This window comes from Puntigrus tetrazona, chromosome 11, assembly GCF_018831695.1.
Source record: "Puntigrus tetrazona isolate hp1 chromosome 11, ASM1883169v1, whole genome shotgun sequence".
Lineage (NCBI taxonomy): Eukaryota > Metazoa > Chordata > Actinopteri > Cypriniformes > Cyprinidae > Puntigrus > Puntigrus tetrazona.
The window spans coordinates 17,462,468-17,477,319 of NC_056709.1; the positions used below are offsets into that span (position 1 = coordinate 17,462,468).

General features: G+C 34.9%; 1 long non-coding RNA gene across 1 annotated transcript; it reads right to left on the minus strand.

Annotated features, from left to right (window-relative positions):
• Positions 1–2,690: 2,690 nt before the first annotated feature.
• LOC122353733 lies at positions 2,691–13,544 on the minus strand. Its single transcript, XR_006252055.1, has 3 exons — positions 13,430–13,544; positions 3,429–3,508; positions 2,691–2,765 (listed from the first exon to the last, which is right to left on the minus strand). It is a non-coding gene; the product is annotated as an uncharacterized LOC122353733 (long non-coding RNA).
• Positions 13,545–14,852: the final 1,308 nt, after the last annotated feature.

A 14,852-nucleotide genomic window follows, 5' to 3' on the forward strand; every position in this document is an offset into this window, starting at 1 on the left:
TACATATATCATTTCAAGTTTTTGTGTACTGTGCATATTAATATAAATACACACAACTGCATATATATATATATATATATATATATATATATATATATATATATATATATATATATATATATATATATATATGTGTGTGTGTGTGTGTGTGTGTGTGTACTGTGTATATTTATTATGTACATATAGACACACACATGCAGTATATATTTAGAAAATATTTACATATATAGTTTTACATATAACTACATGAATTAAAAACACAAGGTGTTTATGATATATTTTTTTCTCTATTTTAAAGTTATTTTCCACTAACTCCCAGTGACCCCAGTTTCAAAACCCCCGCATTGCTGACCAATTTTCATGACCCAGCAAACACCAAAGGGGCACTATCTTAGTGGGAATACCTGGACACAGTAACAAGTTCCTGGAGTCTCCTGATAACGACCCTAAACTACAGCTTTCTTATGACCACTGTGTGATACATCGGTTCAAGTCATTTCTTACATATGGTACACTAAATTAAAAAAAAAAGTTTGCTGAAAGCGCCACAGCTAACCTCATAAATATGACACAAGTGTCCTTATTATCTTGACCAAAACACATCATGGTCACAGCACAGTCTCAGCGAGCGGCTCGAAGTGTCCAGCTGCCCTTGGGAGAGCAAGACAGAAAAATTCATAGACAAACTCTGACCCAGAGAGCATGGGAGGGGGGAATGAGGGCTGTGTTTGTTAGAAAGCTCTGAGGGAGAGGGTGGTCGGCATTACTATGTGATTGATTCCCTGGCTGTGTTTCCAGAGGGCTGGACTGATCCCGGGTCAGATGAAAATGTTCCAGCTTAAGATCACACCCTGGATATAGATGCATCTGAACCAGCCTCAGGCGTCCATTCCTTTAACAAGGGCACAGTAGCTTTACTGCCCTTGCAACAGTGTGTCTCTGTCATAAGAAGAAATGCAATACTTTATTCAACAATAACTTAGCACGTCTATTGTACAAAGACAAATGTGGCATTTCTCCACAGTTTCAGCTAATTTTGTGAAATGGTCAAGTGTGAATTATGGGTAATGCGTAACGTTAATGGAAAAAAAACGATTCATTTTCACATGCAACAGTTGCTGCACTCTTACGCATACACAATATAGGGGAAACCGGGGCAAGTTGTCACACATAAAAATCCAGTTACAAGTTCTCTAGCAGTAGTTTTGCATGTAGCAATTAGAAAACGATTATTATTATTATTTAATTTTAGTGTTTATATATTTAATTAATTATAGGATACATTTTCCCATTGTGACAAAACCAGAAACATTTACTAGAGTAAAAGTTTTGACGTCCAGTCCTGCATGATCTCATTTTAATAAGAAGGTGCCATCTTAAAAAAAATGCAGCGTAAAGAAAATATAAGAGGAACTAAATGAGGCTCCTATAATGTATTTTGTTATGAAATGGATGTCCTAGGGTAAAAGGAGAAAAAAGGTTTCTAAGAATATATATGCAATGAAAATTCTAATGTAAGTGGACCTAAATAGCTTCTATATTGTAATTTTATAGTGATATTGATATCCTGATTAACATGGTAATATCTTAGATTATGCTGCACAGGCGCTGTGTCGTGTTATTGGATATTTAAAGCAATGAATCATAGCAGTTTCCGGAGATAATGCTTATTAAAGCATTTTGCGTTAGGCAGAAATTGAGTTTATTTGGGCTGAAAGCAATTGAGCTCAGTAAACTGTAGTCAGGCTGCACGGAACTGAGCTGATCGAACACTACTGAGCTGAGTTCGCTGGAGTTAATGCGAACTGAGCTGAATTGACTGGAATCTAGTGGAGCTGAACTGGGTTTGTGATTCTGACATGGATGCTGTCTCTCAGTGTAACAATGTAAATATCATTTAGCGCTATGTGATTTAAAAAAAGAAGAAGAAATAAATTAAGCCCTGTTTGTTCTTACTGGAGAATTAACGTCTAGAACATTTTATATCCTCAGATACATATTCATACATTTCATAAACAGATATGTTTGCCTGGGGAACATCTGGAAAATATTAACTGTATGAGATTATGCTATGAGCATTTACAGAATTTTTCTTTCCCTTACAGATTTGGAAAAACTGAACAAGGTGCCCACCGAAGGATCTTCTGAAGTGAATGGGTGCCGTCAGAATAAGAGGCCAAACAGCTAACGCAATAATCCATACAAACTCCAGCCCATTAATCAACTTCTTGCAAAGTAAAAACCGGCGTGTTTGTAAAAGTAATGACTCATTAAGGCATTTCGATTTTGAACCATTCTTCAGGTAAAATCACAAAGTCTGTAATCCATGAAACTCCTCAGTCGTGTGGATTATTGTGATATTTTTATCAGCTGTTTGGACTCTGACAGAACGCATTCACTGCAGATTATCTTTTCCGTTCCCATCTAATTCTTGGATGGCCTGAGGGTGAGTGAAGCTCCAGCAAATCATCCCTTTTGGATGAACCGTTCCTTTAATTTCCTTCAGATTCACTGCATTTCATCAGGAACGTGACGATGTCCAACAGAGGCCAGTCTACCAATGCAGAGCCACTCAATGTGGTGTGAAGAGACGTGCAGTCATTTAGGTAAAGGTCATTTCGTCCTGACAACCTGACAACTGTTAGCAGGGGCGGTGTTCTGTATTTATGAGCAGGCGTGCAGCCGTATGCATATGTGCGAAAGCGTGCACGAAAATCCATCTTTTGATGTTCTGACTCCCTTTACATATTCCATTTGAATCCGAGCTAAACAAAAAATGGAACAGATTTAGTCAGGATAGGTTTTGTGTTGTTGGATAAAGGTTTTCGGCTTTCTCTTTCCATTTATACACCTATATCTCATGCTTAAATAAGCCCATCACTTTGTGTATGGGGGTGTCTCTCTGTGATAGAAGAGGAGCTTTTATAAGCAGAGCTGGCTGTCTGGTGCAAAGTCGTATAAGGAATACTAATGATGGGTCTTTGTGTGGCAAAGGCTCTGACCTGGGGAGAGAATGAGCGTGCAAACATTGCAAATTTAATGGCAGCGGCACAAAGACTGAAATAAATATGTCTGCTAAACTGCACCGTAGGGACTGCGCCAGGCATGTTGATGGTCCTTCAACAAATATCTGCGGATAATTTTTGAATAACTTTTCCTAATCTCGTTCTCTCTCTGCATTAGTGCTGCGGTGAAAGTCTTAATCCCTTATGCCCAACAATGGACGCCGAGGCTCGACTTTAATATGTAGCCGGAGAGAATAAATTGCCCATTGGAATGAATCTATCTATCTCCCATTGACTCACTTTGGACATGTTACGACAAGGCAATCTGTTACGGAGATGAGTTTTGTGTTTCTCTAACACTGATGGTCTTTCAGACATCATATTCTCATATTAGAAAACCTGAGTGGCATATAAATCAGTTACCTTTAGATCAAAGGATCTCAAACAGGAGGCCAGGGCCCGGGGCCCCATTAGGGGGCCTCAGCAAGCTTTTCTAAAACGGACTGCAGGATGAACAAAAATGATTTTAAAAAAAAAATGATTTAAAACAAAATAACTATTACTCATACAATAAAATGATCTTAATCACAGTAGGCTACCTGAAAATATAAAACAAAGATATTTAGACATAGCAGAGATGCTTTTATCCAAAAAGCAATGATACGCAAGTCTCAGCTTAATGTAGTACATATAGCAAGAAATTTTTCAAATAAAAACAAATAGCATAGAAAAATAATATGGGAGGCTTAGAGTAGAGAATAGAGAGAGTTTTTAGTTATTTTTAATTGTATGAATAGAGAAGCTAGTGTTAATTACATACACCCATATATACATATACATACATACATACATATATACATGCATTTACATAGTAAATTGAAGCAATGCAAGTCTAAAGGGTGCGTTTTTTAAAGAATACATTTAAATAAAAATCGAAATAAATTTTAAAAAGATGGAAGAGATGTGTATGATTATATAGATATAAACTGAAACACACATGCACACACACACACACACACACACACACACACACACACACACACACACACACACACACACATATATATATATATATATATATATATATATATATATATATATATATATATATATATATATATATATATATATATATATATAGCCTACTGGAAACCTCAAGAATCATAAGATAATTTATAGTTAAATTAATAGTATATGGACACTCCTACTATTAATATGCTTCCTGATTCTGCAAAAGTTTGAAGCATCAGGAAAAACAAGTGGTGGGTTTTTAAAGAGCATTTCTCCATTTGGTAAATAAAGGAAGAAGTTAGACCATAGCGAGTAAGGAACTGAGGCGCTTCGCGCTCGCTCGCTCACGCCGTCCCATATGAAAAAAAACTGTATAATTCATATACAGCAACCATATATCTTCCTTACTGAATTCAGCCAGATTTACCTTGTGTGTTTCATACAAGTCCAATATATGTCCTACACAAAATCAGACCGGTTATGGCCACTTTCATATTAAAAAGCACACATAAAACATGTAGGGGATTTTAGGGTCATATATGAAAACTGCATAAATTCTTATATGAATTTTACATTAAAACAGTATGAAAAAATATTAAAAATAATTAGGGAAATTACTAATACTCATATACAAATCATTTAAAGTTCTTATATAAAATTATATGCTAGTGTAATTGAAGTCATATAGGATTTATTTACATTTTGTGTAGTTTCTTAATAGGTTTCTTTATATATTTCATACATATTTTATACTGTTTTAATAGGAAACTGTGTGTTGCTTATATTGCATCAATAATATTGTTGTAACTCTACATATAATTATCATACATGATTTCAGTCAATATTAAAATATGTAGGCATATACTAATCATATAGGATTTCAGTCAATGACTTACACAAATTTGCATTGGAACGCTTATTTATTTAAACTCAATGAAGATGACAATTAAATTATACTACAAGTAATATAAAATTTCAAATAGCAAACAAAACATTGCTTTGGAAAAAAAACAACAAAAAGTTGATACAACAGTAAATACACACTGTCATAGCCATCAGTTATCAAAGAGCATCAAGGTTTCCGAATGTTTTTGTGTTTTTTCTTTCCTCTTATTTCTGTTAATTTGGCATTGATGGCTGCACCAATGCTGGAGGGCACCACGTGAGGCCACTTTTGCAATGTTGCTCCTGTGAGACAAATGAAAAAAAGGCAAAACATCATTAGGAAGCAAGGTGGCCTACAGTTAATGACTACATAAGTCTAGTGTTTAGGGATCCCTAGAAGATCCCCAAATGGAACCCAGAAAGTTGTGAGACAGTGAGGGCATTTACATGCACATTCTTAAGCTGATTATGCTTAATAAACCGAAAACACACTTGGTCATGTAAATGCGGTAACAGGTTTTCTTTTATCGTAGTAATGTCATAAACGGCATAAGCATAAAGTGGTCAGAACAGGTAGTTTTTTTGCCTCTTACTCAGATTTCGTGTAGCATGTAAACGCAGTGGCCCACTTTCTGTCGGCTTATTAAAGTGTGCTATTCATGACAGGAGCGCACCGTTACTGCAGATTTAAGCACATCTAGACAGAGCAAACGCGTCTTGCAGAACAGAAAGAAGGACTTTTTCATGACGAATAACATTATAAAGGTGTGTTCTCATCTCGTGCAGCATAAGTAGAAGTGGTTCAGTCACAATGCTCCATCTATAACTGCATAAGAGGATCATATATAAGCTGCAAGTTCCCTGCTGATATTTTGCAAGTTTTAATTAACATCACAACCGATGAATTTATGGAATACTCGGGAGTCAGATACGCAAATGATTATATTTTGATGTCACTACAGGAAAATAACTTGATTTATGAATGAAGTCATGTAAACACAGCTTACTTGTATTGTCAGGTTACTGATGAGCATATAAACAGGGGAAAACTTATTATTTAAAAAAAAAAAGTGAGTTATCAGCTTACTGGTGTGCATGCTCAGTGCTGGGCAAGTTACTCTGAAAAAGTAATAAAATTACAGTTTTCTTCTTTTATGAGTAATCATATTACTGTTCTGATTGCTTTGTATAAACATTAATTAGTTAAATTACTAGTTGCATTACTTTTTTTTTCAGTGGCAATATCCATGACATTTACATGAAATGCCAGCATAAACTCTCCTGTTATATATTTATTAAAACATCAACATTCACAAAACATTTTAACTAAAGCAAGCATAGGCTGCTGTGTACATGGCAGAATGTCAGCAAATAGCTCTGCTTTTATAATTTGTAGTTCATTGCAATCTCACAAATCTTTGTCATAACACAATTAATATACAGTACAGACCAAAAGTTTGGACACACCTTCTCATTCAAAGAGTTTTCTTTGTTTTCATGACTATGAAAATTGTAGATTCACACTGAAGGCATCAAAACTATGAATGAACACATGAAGCTGCTTTTTCTTGCCACAATACAGATTCTAACAGTCTGTTCAGTAGACTATCAGCTGTGTATCACCTTACTTCTGCACAACACAACTGATGCTCCCAACCACATTTATAAGACAAGAAATCCCACTTATTAAACCTGGCACCTGTGAAGGGACAACCATTTCAGGAGATACCTCTTGAAGCTCATCAAGAGAAAGCCAAGAGTGTGAAAGCAGTAATCAAAGCAAGGGGTGGCTACTTTGAAGAACCTAGAATATGACATATTTTATGTTATGTATATAATTCCACATGTGTTCATTCATAGTTTTGATGCCTTCAGTGTGAATCTACAATTTTCATAGTCATGAAAATAAAGAAAACTCTTTGAATGAGAAGGTGTGTCCAAACTTTTGGTCTGTACTGTATGTGTATTGAATCACTCATAATGGCTAAAGTGTACAATTAATTTGTGTGTTATATCGAGAGAATTTGTGAGCATGCACATTAATGTGTTACTGCCCAACACTGCATAGGGACTGTCACTATCATGGCCTGAAACAAGACAGTTTGCATAAACTTTACTCCCAGTGAATCACTTTGGATATAATGATAATAATATATAACTCATAGTGCAGCTATATAATATGGAGCTCAATCTACATAATTACAATTTTCTGAACTGATTTACAACTTACTGTAGATAGCATCCACTTTTATTTTGTCAAGAGCCTGACGTTGTGGTCCAGAATCCTTGGATGTTGCTGTCAGGAGTGTTCTCACAAAACAGGAGGCAGAGTTCGCATTCTGTGCCACTGCCCAAGCCAGTCTGTCAATGAATACGTTAGATCCAGGAGAAATTTCCACCTGTTATAGAAAGAGTACGAAAAAGCTTTTTATACAGTGTTTCCAAGGCCTGCAATACTGATTACCAAATCATCATTCAGTAATTAATGTAGTACATTACCTGTTCTGTGGATGCTGCTTTCGGTGCCGGGAGGGCTGTGGGAGAGGGCTGTTGGATGGGGTGTGTAATACGCTGTGGCAAACCCTGTCCAACTTCCAAGTCAGAGCTGACCGACGACGTTGACGAACACTGAGACTTTAGGGCCATTGCTGAGACTTGCTACAGCACTTATATCCGAGTGTCTTCTTGTTGATTTGACTGCTTCTATTCTCAATTGTAAGTCGCTTTGGATAAAAGCGTCTGCTAAATGACTAAATGTAAATGTAATGTAAATGTTTCGGGTTTTTTGTCATATACTTTATAAAAATGTAGTTACCAATAATTATTTTGATTGCATGCCATTAGAGTGTTTGTCTCATCTTTACATACCAAATTAAACAATATTATTGGAACAAAACAACAGTTCAATAAAAATCTAAAAGTCTGAAATGCTGACTGCATGTTTTAGCACAATAGGACAATAACACCAATACATGCCTTTAATAAGCATTGTTCTTAATTTTTCATTGTCATTTCTCAATTTTTCATTTTCCTCCTCCAAGTCGTTCAGCTTCTTCTGAGTGTCTGTCAAGGTTGTGGCTTGATACTGATCAACAATCATTTGGGCAACATTTCTCTGTGGTTTGTGAACCACTGTCCTTTTCTTTTGGCTCTGTCAAGGAACAAGAAACAAGTGTAGAATTTTTTTTTTTTATCTAAAATGAATTCAGTGCAAGTGGACAAAATCTTTTCCATGAGGGTCTGGTGTTCTCTTTCAATATACTTGTAAAGTATAAAGAGGTCTTTACTAAGTCTAGATCAAATATCAATGGAAAAATCCTTTAATTTGTCAAAACATTAATTTAAGCTAGAGTGAGGTATCTAGCTACCAGCTATGAAAAGGCTATACAATGGAACTGTGGCAAGATAGCAACATTAAAGTTATCCTTACTTAAAGGCTACTAGGCTTAAAAATGTTATTAAAGGATATGACCCTGGAGAGGACATGGAAAATGACACACATTTGTCTTCTTACCTCTATAAATGTAGACATATTGACATAAAATAACTGTACAGCAGAAGATACCTAAGTGAGAGAATCTGAAGGGAGGCAGAGAGGCAGATCTCAAAGAATGTTATTCCCATCTTAAAGTCATCCACATTTTGGACATAGTCAGGTACAAAAAAGTAGGTTACTTTGTTGTCTTGCTATGTAGACTTCCTTTGTATAGCCTGTTTGCCACAGCTGGTTTTACTGCTCTAAATATCAATAGGACCTATGTTTAAAAATACCAAAGACCTTTTTAAGTATCCAAACATTTAAACTCTGTACTTAAGTATATGGTGTGTGATTATTGTGATCTGAACACAAACAATCTTACCGGTGTATTCTCAACATCAGTTTCATCTGAATCTGTATATCTTGATGGTGGGACTGAGCTCCTTTTCTTAGGCAGAGGTTTGTTACTTGCATCAGACTCCAACCCCAGTAATTCTCTAATTTTAGCATTAGTGTGATATCGGTTGTCTGAAAAATAGTTCAAAGTGGGAGGTGAGATCAGAGCACTTCAAAGTAAAGAAAACAATATTTTTAATTTAATGCATGTAATTAATCATGTGCATGTTATTGTATGTTAAATAAATATATACCTAAACATTAGATTAACATTTTAAAACTTAAAAACAATAGAAATGCCTTGGCAAGTAACTGAAATAAGTTTAAATGAAACTGAAATTGAAACTAAATGACAGCTAAATTAATTCTTTATTTTATTTCACTTGTAATTTAATTAATTTAAAGTACAGTGAAAATTTTAAACTGATTTTAGTATACTTAAATGATATATAATGAATAATAATAATAATTACAAATGTTGCCATGGCAATTAATAGAAATAAGCTTAAGTACTAAAAAATTTAAATGGAAATTAACATGAAATAAAAGCTAAATTAATCCTTTGAATTTATCTGCAAAATTTCTAAATGTAAAAATGTTATTGGTAACAGAGTCACATCATTTATAGGTCCTGATACTGTAAAAGAAATGCATTACATAGGTCTACTTACTGCTCACAAATTTGATAGAGGCCATGTACACTGGCCATCCATGTTTTGGCTTTTTTCCTTTCTGCCACTCCACAGCAGCCGAATAGTCCGTTTGTGGGTATCCATCGTCATCCATCTTGGTGTCATCATATTTACGTATGGCATCGGTTTTCACCTCGCTATACATCCCAGCATCCTCTCCACTGACCCACTGGACCACTGCAAACTTTCTCATCACACCTTAGGAATTAAAAAAGGGTTGCTTGTTAAACTTGCATTTATAGTACACAAAAAATAGTAGTGTAATGTTGACACTTCTCGATATAACGTTAAGGCTCAGGTACTAAGTTTAACGTTAGCTATAAAGCTAGCAAACTAACGTAACGTAATGATAAACGTTAACTCTTGCAACTGTGGTCTGATAGTTTAGCATTAACGGATTCTAGGGAAAAATATAGCTATACTTTGCTTATTAATTGTTAATTGCACAATCCTGGATAAGCATCGTTAAATTATTCATACCTTAGGTTCCTGGTGACGTTACTGAAGAAATCAATCAAGTGAGAGCCGTTGAAGAAACGCCCCGTTGCCGCTCTCTGGGTACTTGACTTCCAAATAACCCAGCGATCTGGCTTTTCATTGGATCCCGCCAACCAGTTCAAACATCAACCAATCAGCGTGTTTTATATTTTGCTTACGCGTAGGTGTTCAGAAAATATACTATTTTTTTACATAAGCAAGAAGAAAAATGCCGAAACGAAAAGCATATTGCTTTCACAATTGCCATGAAGATGAAAGAAAGATACCTCGACGTACATGGACCAGATGGAAAAGAAGGTAAAAAAAAAATATATATATATATATATATATATATATATATATATATATATATATATATATATATATATATATATATATATATATATATATCGATGGTATAAAATATACAACGTTATAAAATGTATGTAGAAAAAAATTAATTTGACAACAGGGTCAGAAATTAAAGGGTGCTTGAAGAATATTAATTTCATGAATGAAAATGGCCATTTCGCGCAATCCTGTTTAGATAATCAGATTGCTTTATTGGTTGTTTTTTGCAGCGTTGAACTTTATAACCAATCACAGTTCTGTTCACGTTTTGCGCTTGCAACAGGCCTTCATCAGAGACTGCAGGAAATGGTACTTCATCAGAGTTGCAGGTAAATAAGGAATTTGTCCCAGACTATGTTTGGGAATCAGAAAGGTTGTATATAATTTAGGTTTACGTTGTATTCTAGGTACATTATCCCTAAATGTGTAAAGACTATTCAGTACATAGCATAATGCATTTTTGATGAGTTTAATTTAATTTAATTTATTCATTTATAAAGCACTGTTCATTTATCTGGTGTTTTTCTTTTTTTTTTTTTTTTAGATGTGCATTTTACTTTTTGTGCAGCACTTTGGTCAACACTCCGTTGTTTTAAAAGTGCTTTATAAATGAATGAATTGAAATGAAATGAGTTTAAAAAAATATATAAACCTTTAAACTGTAACACATTTCTTTTGGTACACGCTTAGATTATGATCACTCCTATTTTGATTCTTTTCCATTTGTTACAGAATACTAACCATGCCGCTTCGGGTTCCTCAGATGACCATGTCACAGACATCAGCTGGCTGAACATCCTTGCATTTTCCTTGAAGCACAATGTAACAGGGGCTTTAATGGAGGACCTACTGAAGCTGTTAAGGTTATGTAGTGGGGATACTACAAGCATCCCACGTAGCAAGTACATGCTAGAGAAGGCATTTAAAGATTTTGTGGACAAATCACAATACCATCATTATTGTGGTGTTTGCAGCTCTTATATTGGCTTTTCAGCATCCAAGGACAGTGAATTAAAATGTCAGATTTGTTCCTCAATAAAAACTGTGAGACAAAGTTTAGAGTTGGGCCAATTTTTATTTGTATACCTTTTGAGGATCAACTTAAAGCTCTTTTGGAGAATGAACCTATTACAAACATTTACAATGAGCAAAACAAAGCTGGAATAACAGATATTTCCGATGGAAAGCTGTACAAATGTCTGAAATCAGTTAGTGATTCTTTCCTTTCCTCTCGTTTAATTGTGATGGAGTGCCTGTGTTCCAGTCATCTAAATTCAGCATCTGGCCCTTACTATGCTCTGTTAATGAATTACCCGAGAGGAAAGAGACAAAAATGTTAAATATTATGTGCCTTGTGGTTTGGGTCATCTAAACCACTGATGAATAGCTTCCTCAAACCTTTTGTGGAGGAATGCAAAAGTCTTGGACAAATGGGACTTCATGCTAGATATGATGGGGTGACTGCACTTGGAGTGCCAAAGATCAGGTCGGTGTCTGAAAATGATGTCAATGCATTGCATGCATTGCTAGATGTAACCCGAGCTCTACTGGCAGGTATTATAACAGAATAGTGGTCAATGGAGAGGTCATTCACAGCCAAAATTACACAAAGACAAAGAAAAGGAACAACTCTGTTGTGATATTGAAAGATGGCAGTATTTTCAAAGTGTCATACTTTCTCTGTGTCAGTGATGACCAACATCACCTATATGCAGTTGGCAAATTTGGAAACTGTATAATGCAGAAGCTGGTTCGAGGATGTACTGTCAAAATATCATTGACCTTTATGAAGACTGTTCATTTTCCTACAGGGTTTGAAAGAGCAGTTGACAGCAATGACATTGTGAGACCATGTATTTACATTAATTATGAAAAGGCTGGTCCTGTTGTTTGTGAACAAATCAGGACATATTACTGTAAATAAATGAAGTTGTGGCAAATATGTTTCTAGATCAGTGATTAAATGTGACAAAATATTAAACATTAAGAGGTTAAAATTATATAGAATATAGCATAAGAGAAAACCATTTTTGTACAGTATGTGACATGAACAAGAATTACTTTTTTTTTTTTTTTTTTTTGTTTTATGTTTGTAGGTAACAAAAATTACTTGTATAAGCTAAACTTAGTAATGTGAAAGAAGTTGTGTTAAAGAAATCGTCACAAAAAATGGTGATGATTTGAAAGAAAAATATTGATATGTGAAATATGCAGCTGAACCTTGTATAATACACTCTATTAAAAATTGTGTAATTTAAATGTGTGATTGTGTGTGTTTAAATGTTGTGTTTCATGTAAGGCTGAAAATCAATATACAGATTATGACTATAATTGTCTTGAATAGACATGGGGCTGTTCAAGATAAGATACTGTAAGATAATTGCAAGGGCGTGACTGAAGTAATTCCTTGTACTGATTAGTAATCAGCTTTATTGCCAGGTATGTTTAGACATAAAAGAAATCCGTTTTTGTGACAGAAGCCCCACTGTGCTTCTGTCACACAGAATAGCAGTGACATAATAAAAGAATAGGAATAGGACTAACAATAGAAATTGACCGTTTTAATTTATAGGTATGTTACAATTTTGTATATTATGTGTAAATTTGAAATCTAAATTAAGTATAAGTGTGTTGGATAAATAAATAATGTTGAGTGTTCCACAATTGTCTGAGATGGATTGCCTGAGAAAATAAACTGTTGTTGTGTGGCCACTCTGGTGCTCTGTGCTCTGCAGCGTTTTATATGCCTCACAAGAGATGTGGCTGGCATTCATATTAAATTAGCATTCTTTCCCTATATTTTTACATCTTGGAAATATATAAGGATTCAGTCATATGCAGGACATATATAACATATATGATAGTAAATACAGAAATATTATGCATTTTATATATGTGATTTCTGCAACATATAAGTCCCTTACAATATTCTGTTGAAACATATAAGAATCACAGTGGTTTTTAACAAAACTTTTCCATATGGGGTACACTGTACATATTCGCAATAGTTCAGCTGCATCTCCGTTATGAACATTACAAGTAATCAACAAGAGAAATATATTACACATCCTCTCAGGAACAAAGTCACAGTGTGATGCCTTCAAAAAAAGCAAAGGTGTTAAACCAATACGCACCTATTCTCATATTCACAATGAGTGAACACGTGGACGCGTTAAGAATGCAGAAGGCGTTTCCTCTGAGCGGAAGTGCAACAGTGCCATCTATCGGCCCGGAAAAGAACGGCAGGCGCGTGTCTAAGTAGATCCCACTTCAGCGAGTCACCTGTGCGAAATAAACAACTCGAGCAACAGCGTCTCGTTCTGTCGCGGTATTAGCGTATCTGGCAGGTAACTTGTTCTCCGATGATTGACGTGCACCGATACGTCAAGCTCGGAGAGCGAGGTCAGAATGATGGATGTCTGCCTGCTCAAAATATCAAAATTTACACGTCAGGGACACTTGCAGCAGCCAATGCGCCAGGCCTTTTCTATTAATCACGTGGCTCGGTCTATTTGCATGCAGCGTCACATTCTAATACCTGAATTCCCAGGCTATGCATTATGAGCCGTGAAATCTATTCCAGCGGCCTGCTTCTCAGCAGCCGCTCTCCGCAGGTGTCGCATTTGCATGGGAAATAGAAGAGGTAGGCAGAAAATGCAGTAATGATAATGCAGAGCAATGGGCTCTGACGTCCCCAAAGCTGCAGACTGTTTTTTACCACTGAAGGTCCTGAAGACCTGGTGAACACTGGGATGGGATTCTTCATATGTCCAGATGGGATAACACTTATGGAGAAATATGGAGAATCTGTATATTTGTATGTAGAAGATATACAGTATATACATTCGCTGATAAAGTAATTTATTGCAAAAATGATCTGTGCAAACTATATATATATATATTATATATATTTTTTTTTATATATAGTTGATATATGATTTATATATGATTATTTATAGATGAATATTGTGAAATATTACAGTATAAAATTGTTTTGAATATTTAGCATCCCATGATATATATTAATTTGCTACTCAAGAAACATTTATTTTCACAAATTATATAATACATGTGTTTAAACCATGAAAAACATTGTTTTTGGAAGAGACTAATCCAACTTTGTGCACTATAAAAATATTTTTAATACCCCAATTCTGAATGCTAGTGTGTGTGTGTGTGTGTGTGTATATATATATATATATATATATATATATATATATATATATATATATATATATTAGTATTTTTAATAATTAGTTTTTATTATATTATACAAATATTCTAGTATTTACCAATAAAATGTTTTCACTCAATTTATGATTGTTAATTTGTGCAATTTTTGTGTGATATTAGTCCTTTTAGGGCCCACTTAATAAACACAAGCACATAAATGTAAACCTGGCAGAATAATTTAAGTTGTGGGCTATGTCGTAACACACACACACACACACACACACACAGATGAGGAGTTTATTGCAGAGACTGTATTGCAACAGGACAAAAAAAACCCCACAGATTTACTCCACCTTAAATTGCAAAGATATTGCTTTATAAGTT